This window comes from Triticum dicoccoides, chromosome 6B (genome assembly GCF_002162155.2).
Source record: "Triticum dicoccoides isolate Atlit2015 ecotype Zavitan chromosome 6B, WEW_v2.0, whole genome shotgun sequence".
In the NCBI taxonomy this organism is placed as follows: domain Eukaryota; kingdom Viridiplantae; phylum Streptophyta; class Magnoliopsida; order Poales; family Poaceae; genus Triticum; species Triticum dicoccoides.
In genome coordinates, this window is record NC_041391.1 from 555176346 (window position 1) to 555199687 (window position 23342).

The window sequence follows — 23342 nt, forward strand, 5'->3', positions numbered from 1 at the left end:
TAGCAAAGATAGGGGGCAAGCACCACATGTTGAAGGATCTATGACAATATGACTTCTATGTGAATATAAACAAACATAAACCATTAAGTTATATTCCTTGTCCAACATCAACAATTTTGGCATATAATATTTTGATGAGGGCTCACAATCACAAAAGATTTCTAGGATAGTATATTTATATGTGAATCTTCTCTTCCCTTATTAATTCTTTCATGAGTTGCATCATTGACTAATGCTATGTTTGTCAATCTCTAATAAAATTTTCTACTTATACTTTTCCTTATGTGGTGTCATCACCTACCATAAGATTAGCATATGATCTTCTTGATTTATTTCCTTTCTCTTTTATTTATTTCCTTTCTTTTTATTGCAACATGAAAGTAAAGAAAGCGAAAACTCAAACTAACTTTATTATATATATCTCGCACACGATTAGAAGGATAGATCACTAAGCAAAACTATCGAAAAGAAAGGATCAAACTAAACTTTTATTCATCTAAAGCAAAAGATCGAGCTAAAATAAGTAAAGGCAAAAAGATAGTGGGATGATACGATACTGGGGCACCTCCCCCAAGCTTGGCGAAAGCCAAGGGGAGTGCCCATACCTGATACTCAATTTTCCTTTGGTGGTGAAGAGGATGATGGTGGTGATGAGGTAGTGTTCTCCAATATAACCATGGGTAGATCCTTCAAACCTTGAATCTCCCAAAGGGCTTGATGAATTAATTCATTGTTTTTCTTCACCTCAGCCATTATGTGTTTATTCTCCGGGCCCCATGGTTTTGTTCCTGCACTTTTTTCTCTTGGCCGGGATATGTCCCAGTTGGACGGTATATGCCTACGAGGAGTATTCTTGATCCCATAATTGTGAATCAAATAGTGAAATTGTTACGATGTAACCTGTGTAAGGGCCTCCTCGGTGGGAGCTGATACGTCTCCAACGTATCTATAATTTATGAAGCATTCATGCTATTTTATTATCTGTTTTGAATGATTACGGGCTTTATTATACACTTTTATATTACTTTTGGGACTAACCTATTAACCGGAGGCCCAGCCCATATTGTTGTTTTCTTGCCTGTTTTAGTATTTCAAAGAAAAGGAATATCAAACGGAGTCCAAACGGAATGAAAACTTCGGGAGCGTGATTTTTAGGAAGAATATGATCCGGGAGACTTGGAGTTCATGTCAAAAGAGCATCAAGGAAGCCACGAGATAGGGGGCGCGCCCTCCCCCCTGGGTGCGCCCTACCCTCTCGTGGGCCCCTCGAGGCTTCCCCACCGACTTCTTTCGCCTATATAAGCCTACGTACCCTAAAAACATCAAAATAGAAGATAGATCGGGAGTTCCGCTGCCGCAAGCCTCTGTAGCCACCAAAAACCTCTCGGGAGCCCGTTCCGGCACCCTGCCGGAGGGGGAATCCCTCACCGGTGGCCATCTTCATCATCCCGGCGCTCTCCATGACGAGGAGGGAGTAGTTCACCCTCAGGGCTGAGGATATGTACCAGTATCTATGTGTTTGATCTCTCTCTCTCTCTCGTGTTCTCTCTATGGCACGATCCTGACGTATCGCGAGCATTGCTATTATAGTTGGATCTTATGATGTTTCTCCCCTTCTACTCTCTTGTAATGGATTGAGTTTTCCCTTTGAAGTTATCTTATCAGATTGAGTCTTTAAGGATTTGAGAACACTTGATGTATGTCTTGTTGTGATTATCTGTGGTGACAATGGGATATCATGTGCCACCTGATGTATGTTTTGGTGATCAACTTGCGGGTTCCGCCCATGAACCTATGCATAGGGGTTGGCACACATTTTCGTCTTGACTCTCCGGTAGAAACATTGGGGCACTCTTTGAAGTACTTTGTGTTGGTTGAATAGATGAATCTGAGATTGTGTGATGCATATCGTATAATCATGCCCACGGATACTTGAGGTGACAATGGAGTATCTAGGTGACATTAGGGTTTTGGTTGATTTGTGTCTTAAGGTGTTATTCTAGTATGAACTCTATGATAGATTGAGCGAAAAGAATAGCTTCATGTTATTTTACTACGAACTCTTGAATAGGTAGAACAGAAAGGATAACTTTGAGGTGGTTTCGTACCCTACCATAATCTCTTCGTTTGTTCTCCGCTATTAGTGGCTTTGGAGTGACTCTTTGTTGCATGTTGAGGTATTGTTATATGATCTATTTGTGTTATTATTGTTGAGAGAACTTGCACTAGTGAAAGTATGAACCTTAGGACTTGTTTCCTATCATTGCAATACCGTTTACGCTCACTTTTATCATTAGTTACCTTGCTATTTTTATAATTTCAGATTACAAATACCTTTATCTACCATCCATATTGCACTTGTATCACCATCTCTTCACCGAACTAGTGCACCTATACAATTTACATTGTACTGGGTGTGTTGGGGACACAAGAGACTCTTTGTTATTTGGTTGCAGGGTTGTTTGAGAGAGACCATATTCATCCTACGCCTCCCACGGATTGATAAACCTTAGGTCATCCACTTGAGGGAAATTTGCTACTGTCCTACAAACCTGTGCACTTGCAGGCCCAACAACGTCTACAAGAAGAAGGTTGTGTAGTAGACATCAAGCTCTTTTCTGGCGCCGTTTCTGGGGAGGTGAGTGATTGAAGGTATATCTTTAGATCTTGCAATCGAATCTTTTTGTTTCTTATTTTATCACTAGTTTAGTTTATAAAAGAAAAACTACAAAAACAAAATGGAATTGAGTGTGTCTCTTACGCTTCGTCTTTTTAATATCTTTCGTGAGAATGATGGAAAGGAAAATTGTGCTCAAGTGCTTGAAGAAGAAGTCTATAAAATGTTTGATACTAAATCTTTGAATTATGAGCATGATTGCAATGTTGTTAGTATAAATTCCTTGAATATCCATGATGCTAATGATATGCAAAGCCACAAGCTTGGGGAAGCTATGTTTGATGAATATGATATTTTTAGTCCCCCAAGTTTTGATGAGAATATTTATTATGATGAAAGCATGCCTCCTACTTATGATGATTATATTGATGAAAGTGGGTTTGGAAGAGTGTCAACTTTAGGAAGTAATGATCCCACTATTTTGTAGGATGTTGAATCTTATTGTGATGAATATGAAAGTGGGTTTGGAAGAGTGTCAACTTTATTTAGTGATGATTCCACTATTTCGGAAGAGGTTCCAATTGATTATGAGAACAAAGTTGCTATCTATGATGATTATTGTCATGACTTGTATGCTATTAGGAATAATGATAACCATGAAACTTGTCATCATGATTTTAGTTTTCAATTGGATTATGCTTCACATGATAGTTATTTTGTTGAGTTTGCTCCCACTACTATTCATGAGAAGAATTTTGCTTATGTGGAGAGTAATAAATTTTCTATGCTTGTAGATCATGAAAAGAATTCTTTAGGTGCTGGTTATATTGTTTAATTCATTCATGATGCTACTGAAAATTATTATTAGGGAGGAACATATGCTTGTAGGAATTGCAATAATATCAAGTTTCCTCTCTATGTGTTAAATTTTTTGAAGCTATGCTTGTTTTGCCTTCCTATGCTAGTTAATTATTGTTCTCATAAGTTGTTTGCTCACAAAATCCCTATGCATAGGAAGTGGGTTAGGCTTAAATGTGCTAGTCATATGCTTCATGATGCTCCCGTTATGTTTCAATTCTTATCTTTTATGTGAGCATCATTGCCATCATCATGCCTAGCTAGAAAGGCATTAAAGAAAAGCAATTGTTGGGAGACAACCCAATATTTATCCTTACTGTTTTTATGTGTCCACATGATTATGCTACTGTATTAATCATGTTTTATAGCTTTTGTTTCAATAAAGTGCCAAGTAGAACCTTTGGGAAGACTTGGGTGAAGTTTATGTGATCTTGCTGTAAAAAAACAGAAACTTTTGCGCTCACGAGAATAGCTGCCATTTTTTACTGGAGAATGATTTTAGATTGATTATTTTTGAAGATAGTTAATAGACAAATTCCTCAGGTCCAGCAATTTATTTCAGAATTGTTTGAGTTCTAGAAGTATACGTTTGATACATATTACTACAGACTGTTCTGTTTTTGACAGATTCTGTTTTCATTGTGTTGTTTGCTTATTGTGATGAATCTATGAGTAGTATCGGAAGGTATGAACCATATAGAAGTTGTAATACAGTAGATATTACCACAATATTAATAAATAATGAGTTCATTACAGTACCTTAAAGTGGTGGTTTGTTTTCTTTTACTAACGGAGCTTACGAGTTTTGTTTTGAGTTTTGTGTGGTTGAAGTTTTCAAGTTTTGGGTAAAGATTCGATGGACTATGGAATAAGGAGTGGTAAGAGCCTAATCTTGGGGATTCCCAAGGCACCCCAAGGTAATATTCAAGTACAACCAAGAGCCTAAGCTTGGGGATGCCCCGGATGGCATCCCCTCTTTCGTCTTCGTTCATCGGTATCTTTACTTGGAGCTATATTTTTATTCACCACATGATATGTGTTTTGCTTGGAGCGTCATTTTATTTTGTTAGTATTTGCTTTATGTTATTTATAATAATGTTTTGCATCTTTATTTTCAATAAAAATGTCAAGGATAGCCTTTACCGTGCTTATTTTGCTAGTATACATGTTGCTGTTTGAAAACAGAAAGTTTACCGCTGTTGCAAAAATTCCCTAGAAAAGTTAGAGAATGATATAATGTTGAATATTTTTTTGCATAATGAGATCTGATAAATCTTCTACAGTGTAGTATTTTTCTCATAATTTTTGGAGTTAGGGAAGTATGATCAATCTTGCATTCTTTACAGACTATACTGTTTTGGCAGATTGCTGTTATGTTTGCATTGTTTGCATATGCTTGCTTGTTGAATGATTCTATTTGAGGATATGAGTATTAAATATGCATAGGCATTTAGTATGCAATGTTAAATAATAATTTTAAAGATTTTTTACAGTAGAAAATGATAAGGTTTTGCATTGGTTTATACTAACCTATCTCACGAGTTCTTGTTGAGTTTGGTGTGGATGAAGCTTTTGATAAAAAGAGAAACCATGATATGAGAGGAATTAAGGAGACAAAAAAGTTCAAGCTTGGGGATGCCCAAGGCACCCCAAGATAATATTTCAAGAAGTCTCAAGCATCTAAGCTTGGGGATGCCCCGGTAGGCATCCCACCTTTCTTCTTCAACAACTATCGGTTAGTATCGGTTGAGCCTAAGCTTTTGCTTCTTCACATGAGTTATGCTATCCTTGCAAAGTCAATTTATTTTGTTTTGCTTGCTGTTTGAATACAATACCAAGATCTGAAATTCTTAAATGAGAGAGAGTCTTCACATAGTTACACAGTTATTTAGCTACTCATTGATCTTCACTTATATCTTTTTGGAGTAGTTTGTCATTTACTCGTGTGGTTCACTTTTATCCTATAAGTAAATGGTTGAATGAGTTGAATGTCATAAATCTGAATTTATATATGTATCATTTTCTTATCCCATGGGGAGTAATGACTTCACATCTAAGAAGTAGAGGTTGTAAATTTATTGAAGGTTAGCAAGCATTGTATTAGTCATTTGAACAATTCATGAAAGAATATTGAAGGAAGAGAGATTTCACATATAAATATACTATCTTAGACATCTTTTATAATTGTGAGCACTCATTACGTATGACATGCTAAAGAGTTGATGTTGGACAAGGAAGACAATGTAATGGGTTATGTTTTCTCACATCTCAGTTAAAGTATATTGTCATGGATCATTCAAACATGTTGAGCTTGCCTTTCCCCCTCATGCTAGCCAAAATTCCTTGCACCAAGTAGAGATACTACTTGTGCTTCCAAATATCCTTAAACCCAGTTTTTGCCATGAGAGTCCACCATACCTACCTATGGATTGAGTAAGATCCTTCAAGTAAGTTGTCATTGGTGCAAGCAATGAAAATTTCTCTCTAAATATGCATGACTTATTAGTGCGGAGAAAATAAACTTTGTACGATCTTGTTACGGAAGCAATAAAAGCGACGGACTGCATAATAAAGGTCCATATACAAGGGGCAATATAAAGTGACGTCCTTTCGCATTAAGATTTTGTGTATCCAACCCTAAAAGTGCATGACAACCTCTGCTTCCCTCTGCGAAGGGTCTATCTTTTACTTTATGTCTTTTACTTTATGCAAGAGTCAAGGTGATCTTCACCTTTCCCTTTTTCATTTTATTCTTTGGCAGGCACTTTGTGTTGGGGTGATCCTGATATATATATATATCCAATTGGATGTAAGTTAGCATGAACTATTAATGTTGACATCACCCAAAGGTGAATACATTGGGAGGCAACACTATAAGCCCCTATCTTTCTCATTGTCCGATTGAAACTCCATAACCACTAGTATTGCATGAGTGTTAGCAATTGTAGAAGACTATATGATAGTTGAGTATGTGGAGTATCTATTCCTGAAACTAAGATGAATTGTAATTGTTTGATGACTGAGAACGAAGTTTGCTAGTTTTCAAAAAAGTTTATGGTCTATGCTTTAACATGTGAATTGCTTGTTACTTGATCATGAGCAATTTTATGAGATGAACTACTGTTATGACATATAATCATGCTAGAAAAGGTGATTGAAATTATCATTGAATAAACTTGTGCACCTTCTAGCATTCACACTTCATAAATTCTTTCTTTATCATTTACCTACTTGAGGACGAGTAGGAATTAAGCTTGGGGATGCTGATACGTCTCCAACGTATCTATAATTTATGAAGCATTCATGCTATTTTATTATCTGTTTTGAATGATTGCGGGCTTTATTATACACTTTTATATTACTTTTGGGACTAACCTATTAACCGGAGGCCCAGCCCATATTGTTGTTTTCTTGCCTGTTTTAGTATTTCAAAGAAAAGGAATATCAAACGGAGTCCAAACGGAATGAAAACTTCGGGAGCGTGATTTTTAGGAAGAATATGATCCGGGAGACTTGGAGTTCATGTCAAAAGAGCATCAAGGAAGCCACGAGATAGGGGGCGCGCCCTCCCCCTGGGTGCGCCCTACCCTCTCGTGGGCCCCTCGAGGCTCCCCCGACCGACTTCTTTCGCCTATATAAGCCTACATACCCTAAAAACATCAAAACAGAAGATAGATCGGGAGTTCCGCTGCCGCAAGCCTCTGTAGCCACCAAAAACCTCTCGGGAGCCCGTTCCGGCACCCTGCCGGAGGGGGAATCCCTCACCGGTGGCCATCTTCATCATCCCGGCGCTCTCCATGACGAGGAGGGAGTAGTTCACCCTCAGGGCTGAGGGTATGTACCAGTATCTATGTGTTTGATCTCTCTCTCTCTCGTGTTCTCTCTATGGCACGATCTTGACGTATCGCGAGCATTGCTATTATAGTTGGATCTTATGATGTTTCTCCCCTTCTACTCTCTTGTAATGGATTGAGTTTTCCCTTTGAAGTTATCTTATCGGATTGAGTCTTTAAGGATTTGAGAACACTTGATGTATGTCTTGTTGTGATTATCTGTGGTGACAATGGGATATCATGTGCCACTTGATGTATGTTTTGGTGATCAACTTGCGGGTTCCGCCCATGAACCTATGCATAGGGGTTGGCACACGTTTTTGTCTTGACTCTCTGGTAGAAACTTTGGGGCACTCTTTGAAGTACTTTGTGTTGGTTGAATAGATGAATCTGAGATTGTGTGATGCATATTGTATAATCATGCCCACGGATACTTGAGGTGATAGTGGAGTATCTAGGTGACATTAGGGTTTTGGTTGATTTGTGTCTTAAGGTGTTATTCTAGTATGAACTCTATGATAGATTGAGTAGAAAGAATAGCTTCATGTTATTTTACTACGAACTCTTGAATAGGTAGAATAGAAAGGATAACTTTGAGGTGGTTTCGTACCCTACCATAATCTCTTCGTTTGTTCTCCGCTATTAGTGGCTTTGGAGTGACTCTTTGTTGCATGTTGAGGGATTGTTATATGATCTATTTATGTTATTATTGTTGAGAGAACTTGCACTAGTGAAAGTATGAACCTTAGGCCTTGCTTCCTATCATTGCAATACTGTTTGCGCTCACTTTTATCATTAGTTAACTTGTTGTTTTTACAATTTCAGATTACAAATACCTTTATCTACCATCCATATTGCACTTGTATCACCATCTCTTCGCTGAACTAGTGCACCTATACAATTTACCATTGTATTGGGTGTGTTGGGGACACAAGAGACTCTTTGTTATTTGGTTGCTGGGTTGTTTGAGAGAGACCATCTTCATCCTACGCCTCCCACGGATTGGTAAACCTTAGGTCACCCACTTGAGGGAAATTTGCTACTGTCCTACAAACCTGTGCACTTGCAGGCCCAACAACATCTACAAGAAGAAGGTTGTGTAGTAGACACCAGGAGCTCTTCTTGCTCTTCTAGGCTCGCTTGGTTGTTCAATGATCCCATGGCTTGATGAGGATTAGGGTGAACAAAGATGCCAACTAATATACCCCTCTCAGGGGCCGGAGAGTGGGTCCCAAAGGGGATTCCTCTTCTTCCTCCATAGTGACCTCTTCAACTTCATCCCTCCTTAGATCTTTGTGAACCAACCGTATGTCTCATTCTCCATTTTTGAAGGGTGAGGAAGGCATGACGTTGGTCTAGTTGAATCCGTCAGAAAACAACAAGGAAAAGAAGACATAGGATTTCTCCGCGATACAGTGGTTAACAGGTTCGGGAAGTATATATAGTTTTTTTATCTTGGGGGACAAGCATACGGTAGAAAAACGGGGTCCAGAAGTTGTCTACGCTTCCTGGAAGTTTCTTATTTTCCTATTTTTCTAAATATTCCAAAACTGACAAAAAATATTTTTGTGGATTTTTCGGAGTCCGTTTACTTACCGTATCACGTACCTCCTTATTTTCACGATTACGAAGTGTTCCAGAAGGACTCTTTTATGTGTTCTTCCGGTGTCAAAGTTTGGATAATATTGCTTTCAACATTAATGGGCGTACCTGAGATATAATGTTTTATTTGTTGCCCATTGACAACCTTCGGGTTAGTACCTTCGACATTATTTATCAAGATGGCTCCAGACCGATAAACCTCCTCGATGAAATATGGGCCTTCCCATTTTGAGAGGAGTTTTCCTGCAAAAAATCTGAAATGAGAGTTGTACAAAAGAACATATTCTCCAACTTCAGACTCACGCTTTTGGATTCTTTTGTCATGCCATCTTTTAGCTTTTTCCTTGAATAATTTTGCTTTTTCATAAGCTTGGGTTCTCCATTCATCTAATGAGCTAATATCAGATAACCTCTTTTCACCAGCAAGTTTGAAATCATAGTTGAGCTCTTTGATTTCCTAATAAGCTTTATGTTCTAATTCAAGAGGCAAATGACAAGCTTTTCCATAAACCATTTTATAAGGAGACATACCCATAGGATTTTTATATGCTGTTTTATAAGCCCAGAGTGCATTATCTAATTTCTTAGACCAATTCTTCCTGGACCTATTGGCAGTCTTTTGCAAAATTAATTTTATTTCTCTATTGCTAAGTTCAACTTGACCACTAGACTGAGGATGATAAGGTGATGCAATTCTATGGTTAACATCATACTTGGCAAGAATTTTACGGAAAGCACCATGAATAAAGTGTGAACCACCATCAGTCATTAAATATCTAGGGACTCCAAACCTTGGGAAAATAACTTCCTTAAGCATTTTAATAGAGGTGTTGTGATCAACACTACTGGTTGGAATAGCTTCTACCCATTTAATAACATAATCAACAACAACCAAAATATGTGTATACCCATTAGAGGAAGGAAAAGGTCCCATGTAATCAAATCCCCAAATATCAAATGGTTCAACAACAAGTGAATAATTCATAGGCATTTCTTGGCACTTACCGATATTACCTATTCTTTGACATTCATCACAAGATAAGACAAACTTACGGGCGTCCTTGAAGAGAGTAGGCCAATAAAATCCAGATTGCAATACCTTGTGAGCAGTTCTATCTCCAACATGATGCCCTCCATAAGCTTCGGAGTGACATTTCCATAGGATTTGTCCCTGTTCATGCTCAGGTACACAACGTCTAATAATACCATCTGCTCCTTCTTTATAAAGATGTGGGTCATCCCAAAAGTAGTGTCTTAAATCATAGAAGAATTTTTTTCTTTTGTTGGTATGTAAAACTAGGTGGTAAATATTTAGCAATAATGTAATTAGCATAGTTAGCATACCAAGGAGTACTATGACCAACATTTATTGCAGCTAACTGCTCATCAGGAAAACTATCATCAATAGGTAGTGGGTCATCGGGCACATTTTCAAGCCTAGATAAATTATCAGCTATGGGATTCTCAGCTCCTTTCCAATCAATGATCTGTAAATCAAATTCTTGTAACAAGAGAACCCATCAAATAAGTCTAGGTTTAGCATCTTTCTTTTCCATAAGATATTTAATAGCAGCATGGTCGGTGTGAACAATTACTTTGGAATCAACAATATAATGTCTAAATTTATCACAAGCAAACACCACTGCTAAGAATTCTTTTTCAGCAGTAGCATAATTTCTTTGAGCACCGTCTAGAGTTTTACTAGCATAATGAATAACGTTGAGTTTCTTATCAACTCTTTGTCCTAGAACAACACCAACAACATAATCACTAGCATCACACATGATCTCAAAAGGCAAGTTCCAATAAGGTGGTTGAACAATAGGTGCAGAAATTAAGGCTTTCTTGAGTGTTTTAAAGGCTTCTAAAAAATCATCATCAAAAACAAAAGGAATATCCTTTTTCAAAAGATTCGTAAGAGGCCTAGAAATTTTAAAAAAGTCTTTGATAAATCTCCTATGGAAACCAACATGACCTAGGAAACTACAAATACCTTTGATATCCTTAGGACATGGCATTTTCTCAATTGCATCAACCTTAGCTTTGTCCTATTCAATACCCTTTTCAGAAATCTTATGACCCAAGACAATACCTTCATTAACCATAAAGTGGCACTTCTCCCAATTCAAGACAAGATTTGTTTGTTCACGTCTCTGCAAAACTCGATCAAGATTGCTTAAACAATCATCAAAAGACTTCCCATAAATAGAGAAGTCGTGCATGAAAACCTCAACAATCTTTTCACAAAAGTCAGAGAATATAGCAGTCATACATCTTTGAAAGGTAGCAGGTGCATTACATAAACCAAAAGGCATACGTCTATAAGCATAAGTTCCAAAGGGACAAGTAAAAGTGGTCTTTTCTTGATCAGGTTGAGAAACAGGTATTTGTGAAAAAACAGAATATCCATCAAGGAAGCAAAAATGTGTGTGCTTAGATAATCTTTCAAGCATTTGATCAATAAAAGGTAGAGGGTAATGATCTTTTCTAGTTGCTTTGTTTAGTTTTCTAACATCAATTACCATTCTATAGCCTGTAACAATTCTTTGTGGAATAAGTTCATTCTTATCATTAGGAACAACAATTATACCTCCTTTCTTAGGGACACAATGAACGGGACTTACCCATCTACTATCAGCTATAGGATAGATTATACCTGCTTCCAGAAGTTTTAATATTTCCGTTCTTACCACTTCTTTCATCTTCAGGTTTAACCGACGTTGGTGATCAAGAATGGGTTAGCATCAAGTTCCATATTAATTTTGTGCTGACATAGAGTAGGACTAATGCCCTCTAAATCATCAAGAGTATATCCAATAGCAGCTCGGTGCTTCCTTAGAACTTCCAATAATCTTTCTTCTTCATATTCTGAATGGTTAGCACTAATAATAATAGGATATATCTTCTTTTCATCAAGATAAGCATATTTCAAAGTGTCTGGCAATTGTTTTAATTCAAACACAAGATCACCTTTAGGTGGAGGGGGACCTCCTAGAGTTTCAATAGGCAAATTGTGTTTAAGCAGAGGATGTTGTTCAAAGAAAAAAAATTTGATTTCATTTCTTTGATGCATATGTAAATCATTTTTGTGATCTAGCAAATATTGTTCTAGTGGATCAGTAGGTGGCACATCAATAGAAGCAAGACCAATTAATTCATCTTTATTAGGCAATCCTTTTTCATGAAGCTTTCTACTAAACTTGGAGAAATTAAACTCATGAGATTCATCACCAAAACTAATACCGACAGTTTGTTTCTCACAATCTATTCTAGCATTAACGGTGTTCAAGAAAGGTCTACCAAAGATAATGGGACAAAAGTCATCTTGTGGGGAACCAAGAACAAGAAAATCAGTAGGGTATTTTATTTTCCCACACAAGACTTCAACATCTCTAACAATCCCAATTGGTGATGTAGTGTCTCTATTAGCAAGTTTAATAGTAACATCTATGTCTTCTATCTCTGCAGGTGCTATGTCATTCATAATTTCTTGATATAAGGTGTAAGGAATAGCACTGACACTAGCACCTATGTCACATAAACCATGATAATAATGATCTCCTATTTTAACTGAGACAACGGGCATGCTAACAACAGGTCTATGTTTATCCTTTTTATCAGGATTGGCAATTCTAGCAGCTTCTTCGCCGAAGTAAATAACATGCCCATCCATATCTTCTTCCAAGAGATCTTTAACCATAACAATACTAGGTTCTACTTTAATTTGTTCATCGGGTTTAGGTGTTCTAATATAGCTTTTGTTAACCACCGTTGAAACTTTAGAATGTTCCTTTATCCTAATAGGGAAAGGTGGTTTCTCAATATAATCAGAAGGAACAACTGGATCAAAATTATAAATTATAGTTTTTTCTTTAATTGCTATCGGCTCTTTGATTTATTCTTTAATAGGTGGGTGATATTTAAACCACTTCTCTTTAGGGAGATCAACATGAGTAGCAAATGATTCACAAAAGGAGGCTACTATCTCAGAGTCAAGTCCATATATAGTGCTAAACCTTTGAAAAGCATCGGTATTCATAAAAGATTTAACACAATCATACTTAAGCTTAATACCTGACTCATTACCTTCGTCGAGTTCCCAATCTTCAGAGTGAAGGAAATATTCCCTAGAGGCAATAATAAAGTTGTTATTTATATTTCCTTATATCATGATAAATGTTTATTATTCATGCTAGAATTGTATTAACCGGAAACTTAGTACATGTTTGAATACATAGACCAACAGAGTGTCCCTAGTATGCCTCTACTTGACTAGCTCTTTAATCAAAGATGGTTAAGTTTCCTAGCCATAGACATGTGTTGTCATTTGATGAATGGGATCACATCATTAGAGAATGATGTGATGGACAAGACCCATCTGTTAGCTTGGCATAATGATCGTTTAGTTTTATTGCTATTGCTTTCTTCATGACTTATACTTGTTCCTCTGACTATGAGATTATGCAACTCCTGAATACCGGAGGAACACCTTGTGTGCTATCAAATGTTACAACGTAACTGGGTGATTATAAAGATGCTCTACAGGTGTCTCCGAAGGTGTTTGTTGGGTTGGCATATATCGAGATTAGGATTTGTCACTCTGAGTATCGGAGAGGTATCTTTGGGCCCTCTCGGTAATGCACATCACTATATGCCCTGCAAGCAATGTGACTAATGAGTTAGTTGCAGGATGATGCATTAATGAACGAGTAAAGAGACTTGATGGTAACAAGATTGAACTAGGTATGATGATACCGACGATCGAATCTTGGGCAAGTAACATACCGATGACAAAGGGAACAACGTATGTTGTTATGCGGTTTGACCGATAAAGATCTTCGTATAATATGTAGGAGCCAATATGAGCATCCAGGTTCCACTATTGGTCATTGACCAGATATGTGTCTTGGTCATGCCTACATAGTTCTCGAACCCATAGGGTCCGCACGCTTAACATTCGATGATGATTTGTATTATGAGTTATGTGATTTGATGAACCGAAGTTTGTTCGGAGTCCCGGATGAGATCACGGACATGACGAGGTGTCTCGAAATGGCTGAGACATAAAGATTGATATATTGGAATGTTATGTTTGGACACCAGAATGGTTTCGGAAAGGTTCAGACATTTTTCGAAGTACCGGGAGGTTACCGGACCCCCCCGGGGGATCAATGGGCCTTCATGGGCCCTACTGGAGAGAGGAGGCAGCGGCCAGGTGGAGGCACGCGCCCCCAAGCCCAAACCAAATTGGACTAGGGTTGGGGGGGCTTTTCCTTCTCCTCTTCCACCTCTTTCCCCTTCCCCCCTTCTCCGGAAAGGAAAGGGGAATCCTACTAGGACTAGGGAGTCCTAGTAGGACCCCCCCCCCTTGGCGCGCCCCCTCTAGGACGGCCACCCCCTCCTCTCCTTCTTTATATATGGAGGCAGGGGGGCACCCCAAGGACATACAAGTTTCTCTTAGCCGTGTGCGGTGCCCCCCTCCATAGTTTACCACCTCGGTCATATCGTCGTAGTGCTTAGGCGAAGCCCTGCGCCGGTAACTTCATCATCACCGTCACCATGTCGTCATGGTGACAGAACTATCCCTCGCCCTCAACTAGATCACGATCTCAAGGGATGTCATCATGCTGAACATGTGCAGAACACGGAGGTGCCGTACGTTCGGCACTTGGATCGGTTGGATCGTGAAGACGTTCGACTAGATCAACCGCGTTACTAAACTCTTCCGCTTTCGGTCTACGAGGACACATGGACACACTCTCCCCGATCATTGCAATGCTTCTCCTAGATAGATCTTGCGTGATCATAGGAAATTTTTGGAATTACTAAGTTCCCCAACAGTTGCATCCGAACCAGGTCTATGAGTAGATGTTATATGCACGAGTAGAACACAATGAGTTGTGGGTGATAATAGTCATACTGCTTACCACTAATGTCTTACTTTTATTCGGCGTTATTGTTGGATGAAGCGGCCCGTACCGACATTACATGACCGCGTTCATGAGACTGGTTCTACCGACGTGCTTCACACACAGGTGGCTAGCGGGTGTCTGTTTCTCCAACTTTAGTTGAATCGAGTTTGACTACGGCCGGTCCTTGTTGAAGGTTAAAACAACACACTTGACGAAAAATCGTTGTGGTTTTGATGCATAGGTAAGAATGGTTTTTTCTAGAAGCCCGTAGCAGCCACGTAAAACTTGCAACAACAAAGTAGAGGACGTCCAACTTGTTTTTGCAGGGCATGTTGTGATGTGATATGGTCAAGACATGATGAGGTATAAATTGTTGTATGAGATGATCATGTTTTGTAACCGTTATCGGCAACTAGCAGGAGTCTTATGGTTGTCGCTTTATTGTATGAAATGCAATCGTCATGTAATTGCTTTACTTTATCACTAAGCGGTAGAGATAGTCATAGAAGCAATAGTTGGCGAGACGAAAACGATGCTACGATGAAGATCAAGGTGTCAAGCCGGTGAGATGGAGATCATGATGGTGCTTTGGAGATGGAGATCAAAGGCACAAGATGATGATGGCCATATCATGTCACATATTTTGATTGCATGTGATATTTATCTTTTTATGCATCTTATTTTGCTTAGTACGGCGGTAGCATTATAAGATGATCCCTCACTAAATTTCAAGGTACAAGTGTTCTCCCTGAGTATGCACCACTGCTACAATTCGTCGTGCCGAGACACCACGTGATGATCGGGTGCGATAAGCTCTACGTTCACATACAATGGGTGCAAGCCAGTTTTGCACATGCGGAATACTCGGGTTAAACTTGACAAGCCTAGCATATGGATATATGGCCTCAAAACACTGAGACCGAAAGGTCGAACATGAATCATATAGTGGATATGATCAACATAGTGATGTTCACCATTGAAAACTACTCCATCTCACGTGATGACCGGACATGGTTTAGTTGATATGGATCACGTGATCATCTAGATGACTTGAGGGATGTCAATCTAAGTGGGAGTTCTTAAGTAATATGATTAATTGAACTTTAATTTATCATGAACTTAGTACCTGATAGTTTTTTGCATTACTATGTTGTTGTAGATCAATGGCCCGTGCTACCGTTCCCTTGAATTTTAATGCGTTCTGTCGTCATTCTGGGAATGGGGGTCCCCAGACTTGCCTGCCTGCGGCCTGTAGCGTGGCTCAGCAAGTGGCCCAGTACGGCCCGTCTTCATCAACCCAAGTTCAAGACCCTCGCGAGGGGCCAAGCCTCGCGGGGCGGACGCCACAAGGCCTCCTCAGGGGCAGCCTCACCAGGCAGGCTCGCGAGGAGGCGGAGAGATCAAGGCAAGGGGTGCCTCGCGAGGTGCTCATGACGCAAGCCATGACGATCAAGACCTGGCGGGCGCCAGCCTACGCAGTGTCCTCGTTTGCTCTTTGGTGCAAAGGGGGCAAGCACAGGCGCGGAGTACCGAGGCATCAGGCAAAGGTTTCCATATCGGTGCAACGAGACCAAGACCGGCAGGACGGCAGGACGGAGGTCACCGTGGAGCCCAAGATGGCGTCATCACCAGTACCTTTGGCAGTCGAAGACCACCTTTAGTCAGGATAGCATGTACTAGTTGTCCCCTTTTGAAATGGCCGTTGTTGGCTCCCTTACCGCTCAATATTTGGAAGAGGACCAGGGCCTCTATAAATAGAGCTAGCCACCATAGTAGAAGGCAATCTGATCCAAATGTAGCTCATCCACACCACCACAAGAACACCTCTCCTCACGAGGCTGTTCTTCCTCTGTACTGTTCATCATCAGCCCAAGAGGCAATCCACCACACCACACACTGGATTAGGGTATTACACCACAATGGTGGCCCGAAGCAGTATAAATCTCATGTCTCTTGTGTTGTTCGTCGATCTAGCTTAGAATCGCGGCGAGGTTGTGGGCGTGTTTCGGTAGGGAGAAGATCTTCGTGCGCACCCCAGAGTTCGAACCTTAAGGGTTTTGTCGGAACTCGATATCCAACATTTGGCGCGCCAGGTAGGGGTGCGCCAAAATCTTCTTTCCACTGATCTGCGTCCCATCGTTTTGTCGCATCCATGGCAGATTGTCGGAGTAAATGACCACGGGTAGCCTAGCCAGCTCCCCCTGGGGCTTCTGAAAAAATCACAAGACAATCGAGCCAATCAAGCCATCCGACATCCAAGACGCTGGGCCGCCTTCCCCCAGCTGGCAGTCATCCATGCCGGCTGTCGGGAGGCGGCCTGGCGCCAAGACCCGTAGAAGAAAGCCATGAGAGGGCCGACTTCCAAGGAACCTGCTGCCTGAGGGCCGACTCCACGTGGCCGGCCACGAGAAGACCGACTCCAAGGAGCCGGCCACCCCGCAGGCGGCCAAGGCCGCACCCTCAGAATCTGCACCCACATAACAGCGATGATACGGGGCGTGGCTACCGTAAAGCCTGCCACCCCCGCATCTCAGAGCATGCGTAGCTACAGTGCGCCGTACTGGGCGGCCATCACCCGTCCGGTGCGGCACTATTGCCATGTTGACTATGACGTCACCCACGACAGGCTGTCTGTACTACCCGCAGGCGGTGGGTCCCCCAGTCCGAGAGATGCCCCAAGACGGCTCGGCCTCCCCGAGTCGGCGTAAGGTATAGCCGGCTTCCCACAGCCGGCTGGTTCCCTCCCTCAAAGGAAGCGCCCCATTAAGGAGACAAGACGAGGTGAGGCAACAGTGATCGCCGCCAAGGCGGCGGCACTGTAGCCACGCCTACCCCGACAAAGCCCTCGTCATCAGGATTGAGGCAACAGTAACCAGCCCCCAACAAGGCCCTCGACGGTGGGGCCAGCTTGTCGACCAGGGAGACGGCAACCAGTGGGACCCACCAAGTTGGCGGGCCCCAGCGGCCGGCGGAGAAGCCGACGGGCAAGGACACTGTCGGCTATGGCCCACACTTAGCCGGATTACCATTGTACCCCCGGGGGGTAGGCCTATATAAACCCCCCGGTGCACCCATGCAAAGGGTTGGACTCTGATAGTTTTAGCCACCACGTAGAGGGAAGAGAAGAGCTAGTTGTGCCCTTCTTCTTCCTCTCACCGAACAGCTCTAGGAGCAGCTTGTAGTAACTTATTCATCTAGTGATCATGCGGAGACCCCGCAGAGCAGCAGTAGGGGTGTTATCTCCATGGAGAGCCCCGAAGCTGGGTAAGATTCGCCGGCGTGCATGTCTTCGCCTCATCCCGTTTCCAGGCACCGGCGACGTCTTATTGGCTCCCACTATGATTAGCCACCCGTTGGCATATGTCGCACCTACCACCCGACATTTGGCGCCCACCGTGGGGCCAGGTGCACCGTCGTCCGGAGACCTGTTCTGGACGGGAACCCTCTTCCTCCCCCGCGGGTGTAGCCAGCCCGGCACGCCCGATGGCGCTTGGCCCGACGCGCTGCAAGGCGTCACCGACGCCTGCACGGCGAGCTGCCTCGCCGATCTTCTCGGCGAGGCTCGCATCTCTGATGAGACTCGCGTCTCCGACGAGCCCGCATCCAACGCGGGCACCGGCTGCCTCGAGAGCCGCCTTGTCAGCCTCCTCGACCAACTCCACGCCTCCAGCGAGCCTGCTGTGGATTTGGAGTCGGTCGGTTCCACCGACCCGATGCTTGTCGACTCCGACACTGCATCACTCGACGCTTTCCCCACCAACGTGGTGGTCTTTGACGATCCTCTCCCGCGAGCCGACAATGGCGGCAGCCCCGTTACCGAGGTGCTGGTCATCAACCACGGAGTCGCCTCCGGCGAGAACACCCACGACGCCCTGCAAACGGTGTTGCAGGACTTGTCCGTCCCCATCCCAGCCGACACCGACGCCGAGGCGCTGGAGGCTCACCGCACTGCCCTCGTCGTGGAGGGCCGGAAGTTAGCCACCATGAGACACCTCACCGAGGCCTTCTAGCGCGAAGTCGACCGCGCCGCCTTCGGAACGCCGCCTCCCGACGGACCGAGCCGGGCCGGCGTTGTCCAGAAACACGGTGCGGCCATCGCCGATATGCTGGGGGCAGAACGCCTGGTATACGCCACGCCTCTCGAGAACCTACGCGCCGCCCAGTCGGTCGTAGACGAGCTGAACGGTGTAGGGGCCGACGACCTCCCTTACATGACCAGGCGAATCCAGCAGCTATCGACGCGGCCGCAAAGCGGCACGAAGCCGGCGTCCGCGCTGAAAGCCCTCCCCCACGCCGAGAGCACGGCGCAACGTCGCATACGCCAACCGCGGGCGGAGCCTGCACAAGGTAGGAAAAAGAGCCGGCTGCCAGCCGAAGCCGAACCCGGATCTCCATCGAGCGCGATGCAGAAGGCCGCCCTAGAGCCATGGAGCGACGAGGCAATCTGCCCCCTCCTCCACCTCGCGGGGAAAGATATCCCACCCTGCCGCCTGTCACACATCCGACTCTCAGCGGCCAACTCGGCCTCCGCGAAGGAGTCGGCGAAAACGACGCCCGCCATCAGATCGACCGCCTTGCACGATTCCTGGTGTTAGAAGAAGAAGATGATGTTGGGACGCCTTGCTTCGGCCCCCGCATCCGCGACGAGCCCTTCCCCAAAGGGTTTTCGCTCCCAAGAGACACGCCCAAGTACAACGGCTCCGTGAAGCCGGAAGATTGGCTGATCGACTACTCGACCGCAGTCAGCATAGCGAACAGCAACAGGCGCGTTGCCGTGAAATAAGTGCCCCTCATGCTTCAGGGCACGGCGCGAACCTGGCTCAACAGCCTCAAGCCGTACAGCATCAACAGCTGGCTAGACTTCACCGAGGCCTTCATCCGCAACTTCACCAGCACTTACAAGCGGGCTCCCAAGCCCAGGCAACTCTCCTTATGCGTACAAGGACCCACCGAGTCGACCCGCGACTACCTCATGCGTTGGGCCGAACTCCGCAACTCCTGTGAGGGGGTGCACGAGGTTCAAGCGATAGAATACTTCACCGCCGGGTGCCGAGAGGGCACCCTCCTCAAGCACAAGCTCCTCTGCGACGAGCCGGCTACCCTCGACGAGTTACTTGTCATCGCTGACAAGTATGCCACCGCCGACTCCTCAATGAAGACTGAGCTCTGAGTAGACGCTGCCGGGAAGGTACTCAACCCGGCTCCCAAAACGCCGGCTGGTGACTCTAGCCGACGCCCATACCAGAACGACAACAAGCGCAAGGCTCCGATGCCGGTTTCCGCCAGTCGGCAGGTGGCCACAATCGAAGACGAACAACCTGAGGGGCAGCCCGCGCCCAAGAAGCAGAAGGGTGGCAGGCCGGCTTGGCAGCCGGCTTTCTCCTACGAGCAAGCCCTTGACGCCCCATGCAAGTTCCACAGCAGCGCGAAGCCGTCCAACCATACAACCCGAAAGTGCCACTGGCTTACCCGAATCACCAAGGGCGAAGGGCTGGTACCGCCTCCGCCTGCTGGACAGCCACCTCCGGCTCCCTAGCAGCCGGCCGCTCGACCAACAGTCAGAGCCGTCCAAGAAGAGTTCCCCAACGAGCACGCCGCCTATGTGGTATTCACAAGCCAGCCCGAAGACCGGCGCAGCCGGCGCCGACAGCACCAAGAAGTCAATGTAGTTGCTTCCAACAACCCCGAATACATGCACTGGTCAGAGAGGCCTATCAACTCGAGCCAGGCCGACCACCCAGAGGTGATGCCATCCCCGGGCTCCTATGCATTGGTTTTGGAGGCAACCCTAGCAACGGACATGCTTGCTGACCGATTCTCCCGCATATTGATAGACGGTAGGAGCAGCATCAATATCCTGTACAGAGATGCCATGGAGAAGTTGAACATCAAGGCCAAACACCTTATGCCAAGCTGAACCGTGTTCCATGGCATTGTACCCGGCCTGTCCTATTCACCCATTGGCAAGATCAAGATAGATGTTCTCTTCGGAGACAAGGATCACTTCCACCGAGAAGCAATCTGGTTTGAAGTGGTGGACCTCGAGAGCCCTTACCATGCGCTACTTGGCCGGCCTGCTCTGGCCAAGTTCATGGCTGTACCCCACTATGCCTACCTCAAGATGAAGATGCCGAGTACCAAGGGCATCATCACCATAGCCGGCAACTACAAGAAGTCCTCCGAGTGCGCTGCAGCCAGCAACCGGCTGGCCGAGTCCCTCGTAGTCGCCGAAGAGAAGAAGATGTTGGACCGGATCGTGGCCATGGCCGGCAAGCAGCCTGCTCTGTCCCCCGACCCCAAAGAGTGTGATGGCCAAGGTTCCTTCCAGCCGGCTAAGGAAACAAAGAAGATACCCCTGGACCCAGAGCACCCGGAGAGGTTTGCCGTCATCTGGGCGAACCTGGACAGTAAATAGGAAGGCGAGCTCGTTGATTTCCTCCGTGAGAATCGGGACATCTTCGCATGGTCCCCCAAGGACATGCCGGTTGTTCCGAAGGATTTCGCCGAGCACAAGCTACACGTCAGATCAGACGCCAAGCCAGTCAAGCAGCCCCTCTGCCGACTGTCAGAAGAGAAGAGAAGGACGTGGGAGAGGAGATAGCCTGGCTCTTGGTAGCCGGCTTCATCATGGAGGTTTTCTTCCCAGAGTGGCTCGCCAACCCGGTCCTCGTGCTGAAGAAGAATAACAAATGGTGCATGTGCATAGATTACACAAGCCTCAACAAAGCCTGCCCCAAAGATCCTTGCCCAGGATTGATCAAGTAATAGACTCCACAGCCGGATGCGAGCTATTGAGTTTCTTGGATGCCTACTCAGGCTACCACCAGATAAAGCTAGACCCGACCGACCGCCTGAAGACCGCCTTCATCATGCCATTCGGAGCTTTCTGTTACCTGACGATGACATTCAGCTTGAGAAATGCCGGTGCCACCTTTCAGCGTTGCATGCAGAAATGCCTCCTCAAGCAACTCGGCAGAAATGCCAACGTCTATGTAGACGATATCATGGTGAAGACGGAGAGGCGCAACACTTTGTTGGAGGACCTCAAGGAGACATTTGAGAACTTGCGCTGGTTTCAGATCAAGCTCAACCCCGAAAAATGCGTGTTCGGAGTGCCAGCCGGCCAGCTCCTGGGCTTCCTGGTCTCTGAACGCAGCATTGAATGCAACCCAGTGAAGATCAAGGCCATCGAGAGAATGGAGATTCCCACCAAGCTGTGTGACGTCCAGAAGTTTATCGGGTGCCTGGCCTTCCTGAACCGCTTCATCAGCCGGCTGGGAGAAAAGGCTCTCCCCCTCTACCGACTCATGAAGAAGAGCACTCACTTTGAGTGGAACGACCAAGCCGACCAAGCCTTTCACGAGCTAAAGAAGATGCTTGCCACGCCACCTGTCTTGGCGGTGCCGACTGAGAAAGAGCCCATGCTCCTTTATATCGCCGCCACCAGCCGGGTGGTCAGCGCCGTCATCGTGGTCCAACGCCCAGAAGAGGGCCGAGCTCAGCCAGTCCAGAGGCCGGTCTACTACTTAAGCGAAGTACTATCCACCTCAAAGCAGAACTACCCACACTACCAGAAGATGTGCTATGGCGTGTACTTTGCTGCCAAGAAGCTGAAGCCCTACTTTCAAGAGCACTCCATCACGATCGTATGCACCGCCCCGCTCGCCGAGATCATAGGCAACCGGGACGCATCCGGCCGGGTGGCAAAATGGGCCATTGAGCTGGCCCCCTACACGATCTTCTACCAGCCTCGCACCGCCATCAAGTCGCAAGCATTGGCCGACTTCCTCGTCGACTGGGCCGAGACCCAGTACCTGCCGCCGGCTCCCGACTCCACTCATTGGCGGATGCACTTCGACGGATCCAAGATGCGCACCGGCTTGGGAGCCGGCATCGTCCTCACCTCTCCCAAAGGCGACAAACTCAGATACACGCTGCAAATCCACTTCGCCGCCTCCAACAACGTGGCCGAGTACGAGGCGCTCATACACGGACTCCGGCTAGCCAAAGAGCTCGGCATCCGCCGGATCCTGTGCTATGGCGACTCGGATTTGGTGGTCCAGCAGTCATCTGGCGACTGGGACGCCAAGGACGCAAACATGGCGAGCTATCGTTTCCTCGCCCAGCAAATCAGTGACTACTTTGAAGGATGCGAGTTCCTCCACATGCCACGGGCCGACAACGAGCAAGCAGATGCCCTGGCACGGATAGGCTCAACCCGACAAGCTATACCAACCGGCGTCTCTCTCCAACGCCTCCTCAAGCCGTCTATCAAGACGTCTCCAGAATCTGACTCCATCTTCGTGCTGCCTAACCCCGACGCAGCCGGATCCGGCTTGGGGAGCCAAGCAGGCGGCCCGGGGACTTCGATAGGCGGCCCGAGGACTGCCAAAGTCGCACCCAACCCGGGGACTTCAGAACCCGGCCCGGGGACTATGGTAGTCGGCCCGGGGACTGCTTCAACACCCCAGGCGGTGGCCAGCTCCAGCTCTTCACCACCCAGCCCACCCGCCCTGGTTG